Raw genomic sequence first — 19,782 nt, forward strand, 5'->3', positions numbered from 1 at the left:
GAAGACTCCACCTGACCAGATGAAAAACGAGGATGGAACCCTGAATTGCAAAAGAAAGGGGAGACCAAAGTGGCAGAACTGGCCCGATTATTAAGGGCAAACTCAGCCAACGGCAAAAAGGAGACCCAGTCATCCTGATCAGCAGACACGAAACACCTCAAATAAGTCTCCAAGGTCTGATTAGTACGTTCCGTCTGGCCATTTGTCTGGGGATGAAATGCAGACGAAAAAGACAAATCAATGCCCATCCTGGCACAAAACGCCCGCCAAAATCTGGACACAAACTGGGATCCCCTGTCGGAAACGATATTCTCCGGAATACCATGCAGCCGAACCACATTCTGAAAAAACAGGGGCACCAACTCAGATGAGGAAGGCAGCTTGGGCAAGGGCACCAAATGAACCATCTTAGAAAAGCGGTCACACACCACCCAAATGACGGACATCTTCTGAGAAACAGGGAGATCAGAAATAAAATCCATAGAGATGTGTGTCCAAGGCCTCTTAGGAACAGGCAAGGGCAACAACAACCCACTAGCCCGAGAACAACAAGGCTTGGCCCGAGCACAAACATCGCAAGACTGCACAAAAGTACGCACGTCCCGAGACAGGGAAGGCCACCAGAAGGACCTAGCCACCAAATCTCTGGTACCAAAAATTCCCGGATGACCTGCCAACGCAGAAGAATGAACCTCCGAGATGACTCTATTGGTCCACTCATCCGGCACAAACAATCTACCAGGCGGACAACGATCAGGCCGATCCGCCTGAAACTCTTGTAAAGCACGTCGCAGGTCTGGGAAGACAGCAGACAATATCACCCCATCCTTAAGTATACCCGTAGGTTTAGAATCACCAGGGGAATCAGGTTCAAAACTCCTAGAAAGGGCATCCGCCTTCACATTCTTAGTACCTGGCAGATACGAAACCACAAAATTAAACCGGGAGAAAAACAACGACCAGCGCGCCTGTCTAGGATTCAGACGTCTGGCCGACTCAAGATAAATCAAATTTTTGTGATCAGTCAAGACCACCACCTGATGTTTAGCACCCTCAAGCCAATGACGCCACTCCTCGAATGCCCACTTCATCGCCAAAAGCTCCCGATTACCGACGTCATAATTTCGCTCGGCGGGCGAAAATTTTCGAGAAAAGAACGCACAAGGTCTCATCACTGAACAATCTGAACTTTTCTGCGACAAAACCGCCCCCGCTCTGATCTCGGAAGCATCAACTTCCACCTGAAAAGGAAGAGAAACATCAGGCTGGCACAACACCGGAGCAGAAGAAAAACGGCGCTTAAGCTCCCGAAAGGCCTCCACAGCAGCAGGAGACCAATCTGCAACATCAGCACCCTTTTTAGTCAAATCAGTCAAAGGCCTGACAACGCTAGAAAAACCAGTTATGAATCGACGATAAAAGTTAGCAAAGCCCAAAAATTTCTGAAGGCCCTTAAGAGAAGTCGGTTGCGTCCAGTCACAAATAGCCCGAACCTTCACAGGATCCATCTCAATAGAAGAGGGGGAAAAAATGTACCCCAAAAAAGAAATCTTCTGAACCCCAAAAACACACTTTGAACCTTTAACAAACAGAGAATTGGTCCGCAAAACCTGAAAAACCCTCCTAACTTGTTGAACATGAGATTCCCAGTCATCCGAAAAAATCAAGATATCATCCAAATACACAATCATAAATTTATCCAGATACTCACGGAAAATATTGTGCATAAAAGACTGAAAGACCGAAGGGGCATTTGACAGACCAAAAGGCATCACCAAATACTCAAAATGGCCCTCGGGCGTATTAAATGCGGTTTTCCACTCATCCCCCTGCTTAATTCGCACCAAATTATACGCACCGCGAAGATCAATCTTAGAGAACCACTTCGCCCCCTCAATGTGAGCAAATAAATCTGTCAGCAATGGCAAAGGATACTGATACTTGACTGTGATCTTATTCAAGAGTCAATAATCAATACAAGGTCTCAAAGAACCATCGCTTTTAGCTACGAAAAAGAACCCCGCTCCAAGAGGAGACGAAGAAGGACGAATATGTCCGTTTTCCAAGGACTCCCTAATATACTCTCGCATGGCAGCATGTTCAGGTACAGACAGATTGAATAGACGACCCTTAGGAAATTTACTGCCAGGGATCAAATCTATGGCGCAATCGCAATCTCTGTGAGGAGGAAGAGAATTAAGAGTAGATTCCTCAAAAACCTCACGATAATCAGACAAAAACTCAGGAATTTCAGAGGGAATAGATGAAGCCCAAATGTTTTTTGCGCCTATAAATCTGTCGTTCGCTTCTGGACAGAAAGCTACAACAGAGGACTTCGCGGTCAGCTGCAAAACCCTTCAAAACACCATCCTGAAATTACCTTAACTCATGTGACAACTCATGACACCGGAGTGGTAATTTCAGCCCAACAAGAGCTTCCAGCTGCAGAGATTCACATAAGTGCAAACTGGACAAAACATACAAAAATAGACTTAAGGACTAAAGTGTCCAACTTAGCTGAGCAGAAAACTGGGAGCAGGAACATGCAACAGAATCACTCTGGATACATTGATGGCCAGCATTAGAATGACTGAGGAGCAAGGTTAAATAGGATACTCCCACATCCTGATAGGAACAGGTGAACTGAGAAGGCAAAGCTTGCAGGACACCAGTACCACAAGAGACCACCGGGGGAGCCCACGAACCGAATCACAACACTGAGCCATTTTTTTTTCTGTAGTCTGTTGTGTTTTTTTTTATTCTTCCCTCTTTACCTCTGGGTGGCTCAGGAGTTCGGCGCTGGTATGGATGTTCAGGGATTGGCTTCTCGTGTGGATCAACTTGCTGCTAGAGTACAGGGTATTTCCGATTATATCGTTCAGACTCCGGTTTTAGAGCCTAGAATTCCAACTCCTGATTTGTTTTTTGGGGATAGGTCCAAATTTCTGAGCTTTAAAAATAACTGTAAACTGTTTTTTGCTCTAAAACCCCGTTCCTCTGGTGATCCCATCCAGCAGGTTAAAATTATTATATCTCTGCTGCGTGGTGACCCCCATGATTGGGCATTTGCCCTGGAACCTGGGAATCCGGCGTTGCTTAATGTAGACACCTTTTTTCAGGCGCTTGGGTTATTGTATGACGAACCTAATTCAGTGGATCATGCTGAGAAGACCTTGTTGGCCCTGTCTCAGGGTCAAGAAGCGGCAGAATCATATTGCCAGAAGTTTAGAAAATGGTCTGTACTGACTAAATGGAATGAGGATGCCTTGGCAGCAATCTTCAGAAAGGGTCTTTCTGAATCCGTTAAAGATGTTATGGTGGGGTTCCCCACGCCTGCTGGTCTGAGTGATTCTTGTTGTAAATTCTGCTCTTGGGCTCCCTCCGGTGGTTGTAAGTGGTAGCGCTGCTGTCTCTGAATCACAGCATTTATCAGGTGTATTCACTTTTTGCAATTTGGACAGGGCTATTTAGTCTTGCTTCACCCTTTAGTCAGTGCCAGTTGTCCATTGTTCCTGGAGGATTCACATCCCTGCCTGGTCTCTTCTGCTTTGCAGTTCTTTTCAACAAAGATAAGTTCTGGCCTTGATTTTGCTGTCCACATGCTGTGGTCTTATTGTTCAGTTATTTTCCATGTTTTGTCTTGTCCAGCTTGGTCTGTATAAGGATTTGTTTAGCCAAGCTGGTATCTCTGGAGATGCAGATATACCCTCCATATCTTTAGTTAGCTGTGGAGTTTTTGTATTTTCTGTGGTGGATATTTTCTAGTGTTTTTAATACTAACCGCATAGTACTCTGTCCTGTCCTTTCTATTTAGCTAGAAGTGGCCTCCTTTGCTAAATTCTCATTTCAGTCTGTGTATGTATTTTTCCCTCTCCTCTCACAGTCAATATTTGTGGGGGGCTGCCTGTTCTTTGGGGATTTTCTCTGAGGCAAGATAGTTTTCCCTTTTCTATCTCTAGGGGTAATTAGTCCTCCGGCTGTGTCGAGATGTCTAGGGAGCGCTAGGTACATTCCACGGCTACTTCTAGTTGCGGTGTTAGGTTCAGGGTCTGCGGTCAGTAAAGGTACCACCTTCTCCAGAGTACGTCCCATGCTGCTCTTAGGCCACCAGATCATAACAGATTCTATGTCTCTGGCCATTCAGATTGATCGGCGCTTGCGCGAGCGCAGAGTTGTGCACACTATGGCATTGTCTTCCGAGCGGAGTCCTGAGCCTATGCAGTGTGATAGGATTGTGTCTAGAGCTGAACGACAAGGATTCAGACGTCAGAATAGGTTGTGCTTTTACTGCGGCGATTCTGCTCATGTTATTTCTGATTGCCCTAAGCGTACCAAGAGAATCGCTAGTTCTGTTACCATCAGTACTGTACAACCTAAATTTCTGTTATCTGTGACCCTGATCTGCTCATTATCGTCATTTTCTGTCATGGCATTTGTGGATTCAGGCGCCGCTCTAAACTTAATGGACTTAGAATTTGCCAGACGTTGTGGTTTCCCCTTGCAGCCTTTGCAGAGTCCTATTCCTTTGAGGGGCATTGATGCTACACTGTTGGCTAAAAATAAACCTCAGTTTTGGACACAGCTGACCATGTGCATGGCGCCAGCCCATCAGGAAGATTGTCGTTTTCTGGTGTTGCATAATTTGCATGATGCTATTGTGCTGGGTTTCCCATGGTTACAGGTGCATAATCCGGTATTAGATTGGAAATCTATGTCTGTGACTAGTTGGGGTTGTCAGGGGGTTCATGGTGACGTTCCTTTGATGTCAATTGCCTCCTCCCCCTCTTCTGAAATTCCTGAGTTTTTGTCAGATTTCCAGGATGTATTCAATGAGCCCAAGTCCAGTTCCCTTCCACCGCATAGGGACTGTGATTGTGCTATTGACTTGATTCCAGGCTGTAAGTTCCCTAAGGGCCAACTTTTCAACCTGTCTGTGCCAGAACATACCGCCATGCGGAGCTATGTTAAGGAGTCCTTGGAGAAGGGGCATATTCGGCCATCTTCTTCACCATTAGGAGCAGGTTTTTTTTTTGTTGCCAAAAAAGATGGCTCCTTGAGACCCTGTATTGAGTATCGCCTCTTGAATAAAATCACGGTCAAATTCCAATACCCTTTGCCTTTGCTCTATGATCTGTTTGCTAGGATTAAGGGGGCTAGTTGGTTTACTAAGATTGACCTTCGAGGGGCATATAATCTTGTTTGTATTAAGCAGGGTGACGAATGGAGAACTGCGTTTAATATGCCCGAAGGCCATTTTGAATACCTTGTGATGCCATTCGGACTCTCTAATGCTCCATCTGTGTTTCAGTCCTTCATGCATGATATATTTCGGAATTATCTTGATAAATTAATGATTGTATATTTGGATGATATTTTGATTTTTTCAGATGATTGGGAGTCTCATGTGAAACAAGTCAGGATGGTACAGTATTTCAGATCCTTCGTGATAATGCCTTGTTTGTGAAGGGGTCTAAGTGCCTCTTTGGAGTACAGAAGATTTCTTTTTTGGGCTTCATTTTTTCTCCCTCATCTATAGAAATGGATCCGGTTAAGGTTCAGGCCATTCATGATTGGATCCAGCCCACATCCGTGAAGAGCCTTCAGAAATTTTTGGGCTTTGCTAATTTTTATCACCGTTTCATTGCCAACTTCTCCAGTGTGGTTAAACCCCTGACCGATTTGACGAAGAAAGGCGCTGATGTGACGAATTGGTCCTCTGCGGCTGTTTCTGCCTTTCAGGAGCTTAAATGCCGATTTACTTCTGCCCCTGTGTTGCGTCAGCCGGATGTTTCTCTTCCTTTTCAGGTTGAGATTGACGCTTCTGAGATTGGGGCAGGGGCCGTTTTGTCTCAGAGGAATTCTGATGGTTCCTTGATGAAACCGTGTGCCTTCTTTTCTCGAAAGTTTTCACCTGCGGAACGCAATTATGATGTCGGCAATCGTGAGTTGTTGGCTATGAAGTGGGCATTTGAGGAGTGGCGACATTGGCTTGAGGGGGCCAAGCACCGTATTGTGGTCTTGACCGATCATAAGAATCTGATTTATCTCGAGTCTGACAAACGGCTGAATCCTAGACAGGCCCGATGGTCCCTGTTTTTCTCCCATTTTGATTTTGTGGTCTCGTATCTTCCGGGTTCTAAGAATGTTAAGGCTGATGCCCTCTCTAGGAGCTTTTTGCCTGATTCTCCTGGGGTCCTTGAGCCGTTCGGTATTCTGAAGGAAGGGGTGATTCTTTCTGCCTTCTCCCCTGATTTACGACGGGTTCTTCAGAAATTTCAGGCTGATAAACCTGACCGCTGTCCAGTGGGGAAATTGTTTGTTCCTGACAGATGGACTAGTAAACTGATTTCGGAGGTTCATTGTTCTGTGTTAGCCGGTCATCCTGGGATTTTTGGTACCAGATATTTGGTTGGTAGGTCCTTTTGGTGGCCTTCTTTGTGACGGGATGTGCGTTCTTTTGTGCAGTCCTGTGGGACTTGTGCGTGGGCCAAGCCTTGCTGTTCCCACGCTAGTGGGTTGCTTTTGCCTTTGCCGGTCCCTGAGAGGCCTTGGACGCATATTTCTATGGATTTTATTTCGGATCTTCCGGTTTCCCAGAGGATGTCAGTTATCTGGGTGGTTTGTGACCAGTTTTCTAAGATGGTTCATTTGGTACCTTTGCCTAAGTTGCCTTCCTCTTCTGATTTGGTTCCGTTGTTTTTTCAGCATGTGGTTCGTTTGCATGGCATTCCGGAGAATATTGTGTCCGATAGAGGTTCCCAGTTTGTTTCTAGGTTTTGGCGGGCCTTTTGTGCTAGGCTGGGCATTGATTTGTCTTTTTCTTCCGCATTTCATCCTTAGACAAATGGCCAAACCGAGCGAACTAATCAGACTTTGGAAACTTATTTGAGATGCTTTGTGTCTGCTGATCAGGATGATTGGGTGGCTTTCTTTCCATTGGCCGAGTTTGCCCTTAATAATCGGGCTAGTTCTGCTACCTTGGTTTCACCCTTCTTTTGTAACTCTGGTTTTCATCCTCGTTTTTCTTCAGGGCAGGTTGAGCCTTCTGATTGTCCTGGGGTGGACTCTGTGGTTGACAGGTTGCAGCAAATTTGGGCTCATGTTGTTGACAATTTGGCGTTGTCTCAGGAGGGGGCTCAGCGTTTTGCTAACCTTCGTCGGTGTGTTGGTTCCCGGCTTCGGGTTGGGGATTTGGTCTGGTTGTCTTCCCATCATGTCCCTATGAAGGTTTCTTCCCCTAAGTTTAAGCCTCGGTTTATTGGCCCTTATAGGATTTCTGAGATTATAAATCCAGTGTCTTTTCGTTTGGCCCTTCCAGCCTCTTTTTCCATCCATAATGTTTTTCATAGATCTTTGTTGCGGAAATATGTGGTGCCCGTTGTTCCCTCTGTTGATCCTCCTGCCCCGGTGTTGATTGATGGGGAGTTGGAGTATGTGGTTGAGAAGATTTTGGATTCTCGTTTTTCAAGGCGGAAGCTTCAGTATCTTGTCAAATGGAAGGGTTATGGTCAGGAGGATAATTCTTGGTTTGTTGCCTCCGATGTTCATGCTGATGATTTGGTTCGTGCCTTTCATTTGGCTCGGCCTGGGGGCTCTGGTGAGGGTTCGGTGACCCCTCCTCAAGGAGGGGGGGTACTGTTGTGAATTCTGCTCTTGGGCTCCCTCCGGTGGTTGTAAGTGGTAGCGCTGCTGTCTCTGAATCGCTGCATTTATCAGGTGTGTTCACTCTTTGCAATTTTGACTGGGCTATTTAGTCTTGCTTCACCCTTTAGTCAGTGCCAGTTGTCCATTGTTCCTGGAGGATTCACATCCCTGCCTGGTCTCTTCTGCTTTGCAGTTCATTTCAACAAAGATAAGTTCTGGCCTTGATTTTTGCTGTCCACATGCTGTGGCCTTATTGTTCAGTTCTTTTCCATGTTTTTGTCTTGTCCAGCTTGGTCTGTATAAGGATTTGTTTAGCCAAGCTGGTATCTCTGGAGATGCAGATATACCCTCCATATCTTTAGTTAGCTGTGGAGATTTTGTATTTTCTGTGGTGGATATTTTCTAGCGTTTTAATACTGACCGCATAGTACTCTGTCCTATCCTTTCTATTTAGCTAGAAGTGGCCTCCTTTGCTAAATTCTCATTTCAGTCTGTGTATGTTTTTTCCCTCTCCTCTCACAGTCAATATTTGTGGGGGGCTGTCTATCCTTTGGGGATTTTCGCTGAGGCAAGATAGTTTTCCCTTTTCTATCTCTAGGGGTAATTAGTCCTCCGGCTGTGTCGAGATGTCTAGGGAGCGCTAGGTACAGTCCACGGCTACTTCTAGTTGCGGTGTTAAGTTCAGGGTCTGCGGTCAGTACAGGTACCACCTTCTCCAGAGTACGTCTCATGCTGCTCTTAGGCCACCAGATCATAACACACGCCCCTGTATATATACACTGCGCAGTACCACTCCCCTGTATATATACACTGCACAGTACCACTCCCCCTGTATATCTACACTGCACAGTACCACTCCCCTGACTATATACACTGCACAGTACCACTCCCCTGTATATATACACTGCACAGTACCACTCCTCTGTATATATACACTGCACAGTACCACTCCCCCTGTATATGTGCAGCGCCCCAGAGTCCTGGTTGCTGCAGTAGTATTATTCCTCCACCAGGGGGAGTGATATTATGTCTGGAGGCAATAAAGGAGATCTCCTGTCCAGGTATCACAAACACACAACACACTTCACACTCCAGTCAACCAGGGGGAGCAAAGGTTCTATCCATTAGGCCACTCCTCACAGTTAGGTAAAACTGGTGGGTTGGTTAGGAAGTTAGGGAGTTCCTGGCTGGAGACCGAGAGAGAAAGGTCCCCAGGCCGAGCTGGCTGGAGTGATATCCAGCAGATCCAGACTTCGGTCTGAGGAGGACGAGGGTACGCGGAGCTGCGCCTGCACCCCATGCGGCAGCATCCTAGGAAAGAGACATTGAAAGGAAGCGTGTTCTAGTGAGTGAGAAACGAAGGCATAGCAACAAGTTGATAAAAGAGAGGATAGTAGACGTGAGGAGCTGCATCCTTCTGGTGCGCGTTCCGGTAGCCAGAATACCGAGGGAGTAAAGTGCTCTACGCCGTTGCTTCGGAGACTGGCAGAACAGTCAATTCCAAGTTGGCTGCCTGACCTAAAATACCTAAGAAGACAGGTGGCAACTTGTGGGGGTCGGGGTGTCTCTAGGGTCCCTATAAACAAGCCTCAGGCCATCAGTCATATGGGTTTTGTTCTATCCGACCACGGGAAACAGAGAGAGAAGAGTAATAACAGTGAGGACTTCATTACAGCTTAAGCAAGTGAGGACCTACTGTGTTAGGCTACTTTCACACTAGCGTTTTTCTGCAGACGTCGAAAAGCGTCGTTTTGGTCAAAAAACGGATCGTGCAAAATCTCCCGCAGGATGCTTTTTTTTCCCATAGACTTGTATTGGCGACGCATCGCGACGGATTGTCATGCGTTGTGTACGTTTTGCGACGGATGCGTCGGAACTTGGCGATGTGTTGTCTGGAAAAAACGTTGATTGTAACGTTTTTTGTCTGCATCTGGAAAACGTGTCGCGACGCATCCTGCGGCAAGCGTTGTTGGCTAGAATGGAAGCCTATGAGCGGCGGATGCGTCGGGACACGTCTTTTGACGGAATGCAGCGCTGCAATGCGTTTTTTTACACTGAGCATGCTCAGAAGCAGGATTTTGTTGCCAATTCACCAGACACCCCCAAATCTATATAAACCAGGCCTGGGCCTTCAACTCCAAATGTGCCAGCAAGAACACAGAAGACAGCATCTGCCCAGCCTGCCAGCATCTTCCCAGCCAGCGTCCAGAGGCCTGCCAGCATCTTCCCAGCCAGCGTCCAGAGGCCTGACAGCATCTGCCCAGCCAGCGTCCAGAGGCCTGACAGCATCTGCCCAGCCTGCCAGCGTCCAGAGGCCTGACAGCATCTGCCCAGCCTGCCAGCGTCCAGAGGCCTGCCAGCATCTGCCCAGCGTCCAGAGGCCTGCATGCTACAGAACCTGAAGCAAAAGGTTTCCAACCAGTGTGAGTATTTACTGCCATTTTTGCGTGCGTCTGTGAGCATGTGTGTGTGTATGTGCATGTGTTTGTGTCTGTATTGACGTACTGAATACAGCCAGAGCTAAACCTGAATACAGCACGAGGCCTGCCAGCGTCCTGCACCAGCCTTTATCCTGGCAGAGTACAGCTCCAGCATGAGGCCTGCCATTGTGAAGCCAGTCAGCGTCCAGCTCCAGCCTGATTCCTGCCATTTTTGCGGTCGTCTGTGGGTGTATGTGTGTGTGTGTGCGTGTCTGTGTGCGTCTTGTGTTTTTGTCCTGCTGTGTGTTTTTTGTGTGTGTGCATCTGTGTGTGTTTGCGTACGGCTGTGTGCTTTTGTGTGTGGGCGTGCGTTATGCCTTCACCTGTGTACTTGCATGCATGTGTCAGTGTGTTTGCGGTTGCATGCGTCCGTGCATGTGCATATTTTTTTAATGACTGATGTATTTACCAAGTTGAGTGGTCTGTGAAGCATGTGGTTTCAGTGTGTCAGCGTGTGTGAGCATGTGTATTGCGTGTGTTTTTTGTTTTTCCGCTAAAAATTTATTTGGGGTTTGATTGCTGAAAACCTTTCCAGTTGATGTACTTGTATTTAAAATAAAGAGCATTGCAGCTCTTATTGTGATGTTACAAAAAAACAAAAAAACTTAAAAATAATTAATAAAAAGTTTATTACAAATGTCGGTAGTATCATTTCACAAAGGTAAAAAGTGGTGTATGTACAAATGGCCACACATGAAAAACTGTGTTGGGTCTGGTTTTTTTTGTTAAGATTAAAGGGTTTTTTTTAAAAAAAAAAAAAAAAAAGGGAAATAAAACTTGTTAAATAAAATTTGGTAAAGTTATTTTATAATGGATCTTTTAAAGTCACATATGTGATCAATACATTTTGAAATGGTGTGAAGGCCTTTCAATTATACAAGAGGGTTATTTTTGGTGGTGGTAGGGGTAAATGGATTTACAGCTTGCACATACTATTGCAGTAGGGAATCCAGCTGAAAGATTGGTGTGACTTTGGTTATTTTTTTGGGTGGTTTATCTCAAAACTTTCGCTGCCGGCCTGCATGAACATTGCTCTGATAATGTCATCTGGGTAGTTATTAAATCTTTTACGAGTGTGGGGGGTTGTTTCTAACTATATAAACTTGTCATACTTGCAGAGCCACAAGGGACCACTTCCGCATTCCAGACGCCATCCGGACTAGGACCCACGGAACAACTGCCGCATTCCAGACGCCGCCCGGACTAGGACCCAGGAACCACTGCCGCTTTGCTGATGTAAGTATTAAACACCCTACATCTTCAATTTCAATGTGTATAGTAGATTACAAGGGTGTTTTTACTTGCACAGCCACAAGGGACCACTGCCGCATTCCAGACGCCGTCCGGACTAGGACCCACGGAACAACTGCCGCATTCCAGACGCCGCCCGGACTAGGACCCAGGAACCACTGCCGCTTTGCTGATGTAAGTATTAAACACCCTACATCTTCAATTTCAATGTGTATAGTAGATTACAAGGGTGTTTTTACTTGCACAGCCACAAGGGACCACTGCCGGCAGACCGTCCAAAAATATCAATGTCTTCTTCTGAGAGCCCTTCTCCACCGCGACAGCGAGTTGCGGTAATTTTCATTTTTCACTGTTTTAGGTGCTATACTTAAAGTGTCGTTAAATCACTAAATGCATTAATTATGTTTTCACAGGAAGCTGAAGCAGCCGAGGGACTCTCAGAAGGAGACGAGAGGGGTGGACAAGGAGCGGGCGCACAGAGTGTAAGTTTTGGCGAAACAGCTTCACACATCACCCAACACTTACAAAACACTTCATCATACATCACAGTACACATACAACATATGGCTACCTAACTTTTTTTTTTTTTTTTTCCAGTCTGCTGCACATCAAGATCCTCCCAGCCGCTCCCGGAGCCGACGTAATCGTGGCCGCGGTCGCCGACCGGTGATTGGTGTTTTTTTTTTTTTTTTTTTTTCCCTCTAGTGAAAATTATATGTTTCTGTGTATTAATATTTTTTTTTTCCACAATATCAACAGCGTCCTCCCGACTCGGACGGGGATGACAGCATGGGGATAGATGTTGACCGTCTGATCGAGGAGGTACGCGAGCGGGAGCCGCTCTGGCATATGGGTGACCGCAGGCATGCAGACACGTTTGTGACCCGTCGGCTCTGGGAGGAAGTAATAATAATAATAATAATTTTTATTTATATAGCGCCAACATATTCCGCAGCGCTTTACAACTTATAGAGGGGACTTGTACAGACAATAGACATTACAGCATAACAGAAATCACAGTTCAAAATAGATACCAGGAGGAATGAGGGCCCTGCTCGCAAGCTTACAAACTATGAGGAAAAGGGGAGACACGAGAGGTGGATGGTAACAATTGCTTTAGTTATTTGGACCAGCCATAGTGTAAGGCTCGGGTGTTCATGTAAAGCTGCATGAACCAGTTAACTGCCTAAGTATGTAGCAGTACAGACACAGAGTGCTATTAACTGCATAAAGTGTATGAGAACACGATGCAAGGAACCTGATTATGTGTTTTGGTTTTTTTTCTATTTTTAATAGGCCACACAGGGATAGTTAGGTTAATGCGTTGAGGCGGTAGGCCAGTCTGAACAAATGCGTTTTTAGGGCACGCTTAAAACTGTGGGGATTGGGGATTAATCGTATTAACCTAGGTAGTGCATTCCAAAGAATCGGCGCAGCACGTGTAAAGTCTTGGAGACGGGAGTGGGAGGTTCTGATTATTGAGGATGCTAACCGGAGGTCATTAGTGGAGCGGAGGGCACGGGTAGGGTGGTAGACTGAGACCAGAGAGGAGATGTAGGGTGGTGCTGAGCCATGGAGTGCTTTGTGGATGAGGGTAGTAGTTTTGTACTGGATTCTGGAGTGGATGGGTAGCCAGTGTAATGACTGGCACAAGGTAGAGGCATCGGTGTAACGGTTGGTGAGGAATATGATCCTGGCAGCAGCATTCAGGACAGATTGGAGCGGGGAGAGTTTGGTAAGAGGGAGGCCGATTAGTAGAGAGTTACAATAGTCCAGACGGGAATGAATAAGAGAAACAGTAAGAGTTTTTGCAGAGTCGAAAGTAAGAAAAGGGCGAATTCTAGAAATGTTTTTGAGATGCAAATAAGAAGAGCGAGCCAGTGATCGAATGTGGGGGGTGAATGAAAGCTCGGAATCAAGGATAACCCCAAGGCAGCGGGCATGTTGCTTTGGAGTAATGGTGGAACCACACACGGAGATGGCAATGTCAGGCAAAGGTAGGTTAGTAGAGGGAGAGAACACGAGGAGTTCAGTTTTTGACAGGTTCAGTTTCAGATAGAGGGAGGACATGATGTTAGAGACAGCGGTAAGACAATCACTGGTGTTTTCTAAGAAGGTCGGAGTGAAAGCAGGAGAAGAGGTGTATAATTGGGTGTCGTCAGCATAGAGATGGTACTGGAAACCAAATCTACTGATTGTTTGTCCAATAGGGGCAGTATACAAAGAGAAGAGGAGGGGGCCTAGGACTGATCCTTGAGGAACCCCAACAGTAAGGGGAAGGTGAGAGGAGGAGGAACCAGCAAAACATACAGTGAAGGATCGGTCAGAGAGATAGGAGGAGAACCAAGAGAGAAGTATGCCGTAACGTTTTGCCAAGGTGGGAGGACCTTGATCCAAGGCAGCAGACTCAAGAATGTAAGTAGAAACTTCAGTTATGTTTTCAACTTAATGGAATGTATTTTAATTAACACTTGCTTTTATTCTTGTCTTTACAGGTGAAAGGATTAGGAAGCGGTGGCGGTCACTCAGGGATCGCTTCAAGAGGGAATTTAACGAGGAGATGCAGGCCCCGAGTGGCTCAGCACGAAGAAGAAGGACTCCATATAAATATGGCCGGGCCCTGTCTTTCCTCCGTGAAAGTATGCTGCAAAGAGTGTAAGTATTCAACAGCACATTTAATGACCAATTGTACCTAACTTGTTTGGTTTCAGTCAAGGATTTTCCCCTATCAATATATTAATTTTTTTTTATCCATTTCACAGCAGCTTCTCCAGCCATCGGGCGCCTGCATCTACCTTGGCCCCCTCTGGAGCGATCTCTCAGGAGTCCGCCACCGAGGGCCACGTCGGTAGACCCCACCCCTCTGACCCCTTGTCTGGCCTTTCCGGTACCTCTGCCCCATCCACTTCCGCCGCCGCCAGCAGTGAAGCAGCATCGCAGCCCTCGTTACTTGAATCTGCTGGTCAAGACGTAGCGTTCCCTTTACCCCACCCTTCTGATCCTGCCACCTCTAGACCCCCAATAGGTTCGTGGCGGCAGCGACAGAGGGGTCAGGAAAGGAGCTATGCTCCTGAGTTCTTGCATCTCAATGCATCCTTCCAAAGCTCTTTCAAAATTTTGGGAGAGCAAGTGACTGCTGGTTTCAGCATGGAGCAAGCACGCATCAGTGAAACCAGCAGGGAAACCAGCAGTCGCTTGGAAAGGATGCATTCAGATGCAAGTCAAGCTCCGGCAAACCTTTTTTTCCAATCAATGCTCAGGCGCATGGAAAAGCTTTCTCTTGACCAGCAGATGCAGGTAATGCACGACTGCCATGCTGCTCTACTGCGGGTTATGTCCCAAGGCCAAACTCCCACACCTCCCCACACAGCCACTACAACTTTCCCACCCCAGGCCCAATACCCAGCCCAGTCCCAATACCAAACAACACAGTCCCAATTCCCACCCCAGGCCCAATACCAAACAACACTGTCCCAATTCCCACCCCAGTCCCAATACCAAACAACACAGTCCCAATTCCCACCCCAGTCCCAATACCCAACCCAGTCCCAATTCCCATCCCGTCCCCAAATCCCAGTGCCTTCCCCAATGTTTTCTTCCTTGTCAAGATTTCCTTCCCCATTTAGTATACCACCTACCCCAACACCACCCTCCCCTGCCCAGCTTCCTGTTTTCCCCCCCCCCTTCCACAACACCCCGACCCAGTAGGCTTTCCCCAACTATCGACGTGGTCCAACCTTCAAGCCCCTCCGCTAATATCTCCACCCAACACTATACCGATTTGTAATGTATGTTTGACACTGTAATGTTTTATTTTTATCAAAAAAAGTTTACCAAAGAAAATATGAGAAGCAAAAAAAGATGGGTACCAAAAATACGGTTTACCAACCGACCAAAAAAAAGAAAATTAAAAAAAAGAAGTGTTACCCCACCAAAATAAGCTTTATAAATCTATTTTTTGCCAAGAAAAGGTTTACAACCTAAACAAAAGGTTGACCCAAAATGTATTTGTATAAAAAAAATGCTAAAGGTTTACAATGATTTAACGTTGTTATATGTTAAATAAAATTGTGTTTGGTTTGACAACAATTGTTTGTGAACTGCCTTCATTTAATAAGATAAGGAATGTAAAATAAAAACACATCACACGTTACAAAGGTATTACATTTTGTTTATTACCCAAAATATACCAAAGTATTTGAAACAAATTATTACGTTGGTGTCAATAAAAAAACTTTGTACACACACAAACATTAATCACCAATAAATGAAATAACATTTCACACTATGTTATCTTGCCATGCCACCCTGCCCACAGGTGAAGCAAAATACTCAGCAAAGTTTTCCCTTATTCTGGAAACATAACCGGAAGAACGTACAGAACTGCTGTGGTAATGCCACAGGGTGGTCTCCAAGTCCTCATCTTCCACGGAAACAGGCTCCTTTGAAAGTACAAAGTTATGTAGGACCACGCAGGCCTTCACAACCTCATCCACTGTTCGTATGTGCAGTGTTATGGCGGTGAGCAGCACGCGCCACTTTGCCGTGAGAATGCCAAATGCACTCTCCACCACTCTTCTAGCTCTTGTTAAGCGGTAATTGAACACTTTTTTGGTTCGGGTCAAGTCTCTGCTTGAATACGGTTTGAGGAGATGTGGGGACAACTGAAAGGCCTCATCACCCACACAGACATACGGCATAGCTGGTCCAGTTGTTCCCGGGAGTGGTCTGGCTGGTGGGAAATCATACATATCTCCATACAAACAACGGCCCATTGGTGAAGTTTTGAATACTTGGGAGTCGTTGGACCGGCCATAGGCTCCAATGTCCACTGCCAGAAATTTGCAGTTGGCATCTGCAATGGCCATGAGTACGATAGAAAAGTACTTCTTAGGCCGGCGTCACACTCAGCGTAAGACAATACGGTCCGTTTTTTACGGCCGTAATACGGAGAAATGTTCCCAAAATAGTGGTCCGTATGTCATCCGTAGGCAGGGTATGTCAGCGTATTTTGCGCATGGCATCCTCCGTATGTAATCCGTATGGCATCCGTACTGCGATATTTTCTCGCAGGCTTGCAAAACCGACATCTAATGGATTTATGTGCTCAAATGTTCAGTAAAACATATATACAGTATATACACTCACCGGCCACTTTATTAGGTACACCATGCTAGTAACGGGTTGGACCCCCTTTTGCCTTCAGAACTGCCTCAATTCTTCGTGGCATAGATTCAACAAGGTGCTGGAAGCATTCCTCAGAGATTTTGGTCCATATTGACATGATGGCATCACACAGTTGTCGCAGATTTGTCGGCTGCACATCCCAAAGATGCTCCATACAAGGCAGGATGGATCCATGCTTTCATGTTGTTTACGCCAAATTCTGACCCTACCATCCGAATGTCGCAGCAGAAATCGAGACTCATCAGACCAAGCAACGTTTTTCCAATCTTCTACTGTCCAATTTCGATGAGCTTGTACAAATTGTAGCCTCAGTTTCCTGTTCTTAGCTGAAAGGAGTGGTACCCGGTGTGGTCTTCTGCTGCTGTAGCCCATCTGCCTCAAAGTTCGACGCACTGTGCGTTCAGAGATGCTCTTAGGCCTACCTTGGTTGTAACGGGTGGCGATTTGAGTCACTGTTGCCTTTCTATCAGCTCGAACCAGTCTGCCCATTCTCCTCTGACCTCTGGCATCAACAAGGCATTTCCGCCCACAGAACTGCCGCTCACTGGATTTTTTTTCTTTTTCGGACCATTCTCTGTAAACCCTAGAGATGGTTGTGCGTGAAAATCCCAGTAGATCAGCAGTTTCTGAAATACTCAGACCAGCCCTTCTGGCACCAACAACCATGCCACGTTCAAAGGCACTCAAATCACCTTTCTTCCCCATACTGATGCTCGGTTTGAACTGCAGGAGATTGTCTTGACCATGTCTACATGCCTAAATGCACTGAGTTGCCGCCATGTGATTGGCTGATTAGAAATTAAGTGTTAACAAGAAGTTGGACAGGTGTACCTAATAAAGTGGCCGGTGAGTATATATATATATATATATATATATATATATATATATATATATATATGTCATTGAGACACATATATATATATTCTGTATTTATATTTAATTCAGCGCGATATATGTGAAAAGCCGGTAAATCAATTGCCGGCTTCTCATTTCTCCTTCACAAACCCGACATGATATGAGACATGGTTTACATACAGTAAACCATCTCATATCCCCTTTTTTTTTGCATATTCCACACTACTAATGTTAGTAGTGTGTATGTGCAAAATTTGGGTGCTGTAGCTGCTAAAATAAAGGGTTAAATCGCCGAAAAAATTGGCGTGGGCTCCCGCGAAATTTTCTCCGCCAGAGTGGTAAAGCCAGTGACTGAAGGCAGATATTAATAGCCTAGAGAGGGTCCATGGTTATTGGCCCCCCTGGCTACAAACATCTGCCCCATCTGGAAGATGCGCCTATTCTGGCACTTGGCCACTCTCTTCCCACTCCCGTGTAGCGGTGGGATATGGGGTAATGAAGGGTTAATGTCACCTTGCTATTGTAAGGTGACATTAAGCCAGATTAATAATGGAGAGGCGTCAATTATGTCACCTATCCATTATTAATCCAATTGTCTGAAAGGGTTAAAAAACACACACACATTATTAAAAAGTATTTTAATGAAATAAACAAACAGGTTGTTTTAGTATTTTATTGCTCTCTCAATCCATCCGGAAGACCCTCGCTTGGCAAAATAATAAACCAACAATATACATACCTTCGGATGAACTGTCAGGTCCCACGAAGTAAATCCATCTGAAGGGGTTAAATCATTTTACAGCCAGGAGCTGCGCTAAAGCACTGCTCGTGGCTGTAAAAACCCCGGGTGCTGGAAGGAAAGCAGGATGATCTGTACTTACATTGAGTCACGGTGAGGCGCCCTCTGGTGGATGAGCTCATATGAACTCGAGCGTGGGAACTTTTCCAAGGCTGCAGTTCATGAGAACATCCACCAGAGGGCACCTCACCGCAACTCAATGTAAGTAGAGATCACCCAGCTTTCCTTTCAGCACCCGGGGTTTTTACAGCCACGAGCAGTGCTTTAGCGCAGCTCCTTGCTGTAAAATGATTTAACCCCTTCAGATGGATTTACTTCTTGGGACCTGACAGTTCATCCGAAGGTATGTATATTGTTGGTTTATTATTTTGCCAAGCGAGGGTCTTCCGGATGGATTGAGAGAGCAATAAAATACTTAAACAACCTGTTTGTTTATTTCATTAAAATACTTTTTAATAACGTGTGTGTTTTTTAACCCTTTCTGTTATGGACCTGGTGGTTAGGTGCACCTGGAATGACCTGATGGTTAAACTAGAAGACAGGACGAGCTCTGGGAAGTGGGAACTCTGCTGACCGCAAATCCTAATCCTATAACACACACACACTAGAAATAGCTGTGGAGCGTACCTAACTCTCCCTAGACGCCTCTTCACAGCCTAAGAGCTAACTACCCCTAAAGATAGGAAAATAAGCCTTACCTTTAGTGTTGAGCGATACCGTCCGATACTTGAAAGTATCGGTATCGGAAAGTATCGGCCGATACCGGCAAAGTATCGGATCTAATCCGATACCGATACCCGATACCAATACAAGTCAATGGGACTCAAGTATCGGACGGTATCCCTGATGGTTCCCAGGGTCTGAAGGAGAGGAAACTCTCCTTCAGGCCCTGGGATCCATATTAATGTGTAAAAGAAAGAATTAAAATAAAAAATATTGCTATACTCACCTCTCCGACGCAGCCTGGACCTCACCGAGGGAACCGGCAGCGTTCTTTGCTTAAAATGCGCGCTGTCATGTTCTCAATGGCAAGAGAACATAGCATCAGCATATATAGGAACTAGCTCTTGGAAGATGGAAACTGAGCTGACCATGAACTAAACCTAACGCACAACTAGCAGTGGCCGGGTAGCATGCCTACGTTGATTCTAGATGCCCAGCACCAGCCGGAGGACTAAATAATGCTAGCAGAGGAAAATATTAGTCCTAGCTCACCTCTAGAGAAATACCCCGAAAGGAGACAGAGGCCCCCCCACATGTATTGGCGGTGAATTAAGATGAAATTACAAACGTAGTATGAAAATAGGTTTAGCAAATTTGAGGTCCACTTACTACATAGCAGAAGACAGAAAGGACACTTTCATGGTCAGCTGAAAACCCTATCAAAACACCATCCAGGAATTACTTTAAAACTCTGGCATTAACTCATAACACCAGAGTGGCAATTCCTGTTCACAAGAGCTTTCCAGACACAGTAACGAAACTTCAGCTGTGAACTGGAACAAAAATGCAAAAACACACATGGACAAGAGTCCAACTTATCTAGTAGTTGTCTAGGAGCAGGAA

The 19,782-nt window shown here is 45.8% G+C and overlaps 1 long non-coding RNA gene across 2 annotated transcripts; it reads left to right on the forward strand.

Moving 5' to 3' along the window:
• Positions 1-10,897: 10,897 nt before the first annotated feature.
• On the forward strand, positions 10,898-12,728 carry LOC143816911 (uncharacterized). 2 transcript variants are annotated; one of them, XR_013224031.1, is made up of 3 exons: positions 10,898-11,549; positions 11,623-11,707; positions 11,789-12,728. It is a non-coding gene; the product is annotated as an uncharacterized LOC143816911 (long non-coding RNA). The 2 variants fall into 2 exon arrangements; XR_013224016.1 differs by having other exon boundaries at positions 10,898-11,360; positions 11,434-11,707.
• Positions 12,729-19,782: the final 7,054 nt, after the last annotated feature.

Source organism: Ranitomeya variabilis, chromosome 1 (genome assembly GCF_051348905.1).
Source record: "Ranitomeya variabilis isolate aRanVar5 chromosome 1, aRanVar5.hap1, whole genome shotgun sequence".
Taxonomy (NCBI): Eukaryota; Metazoa; Chordata; class Amphibia; order Anura; family Dendrobatidae; genus Ranitomeya; species Ranitomeya variabilis.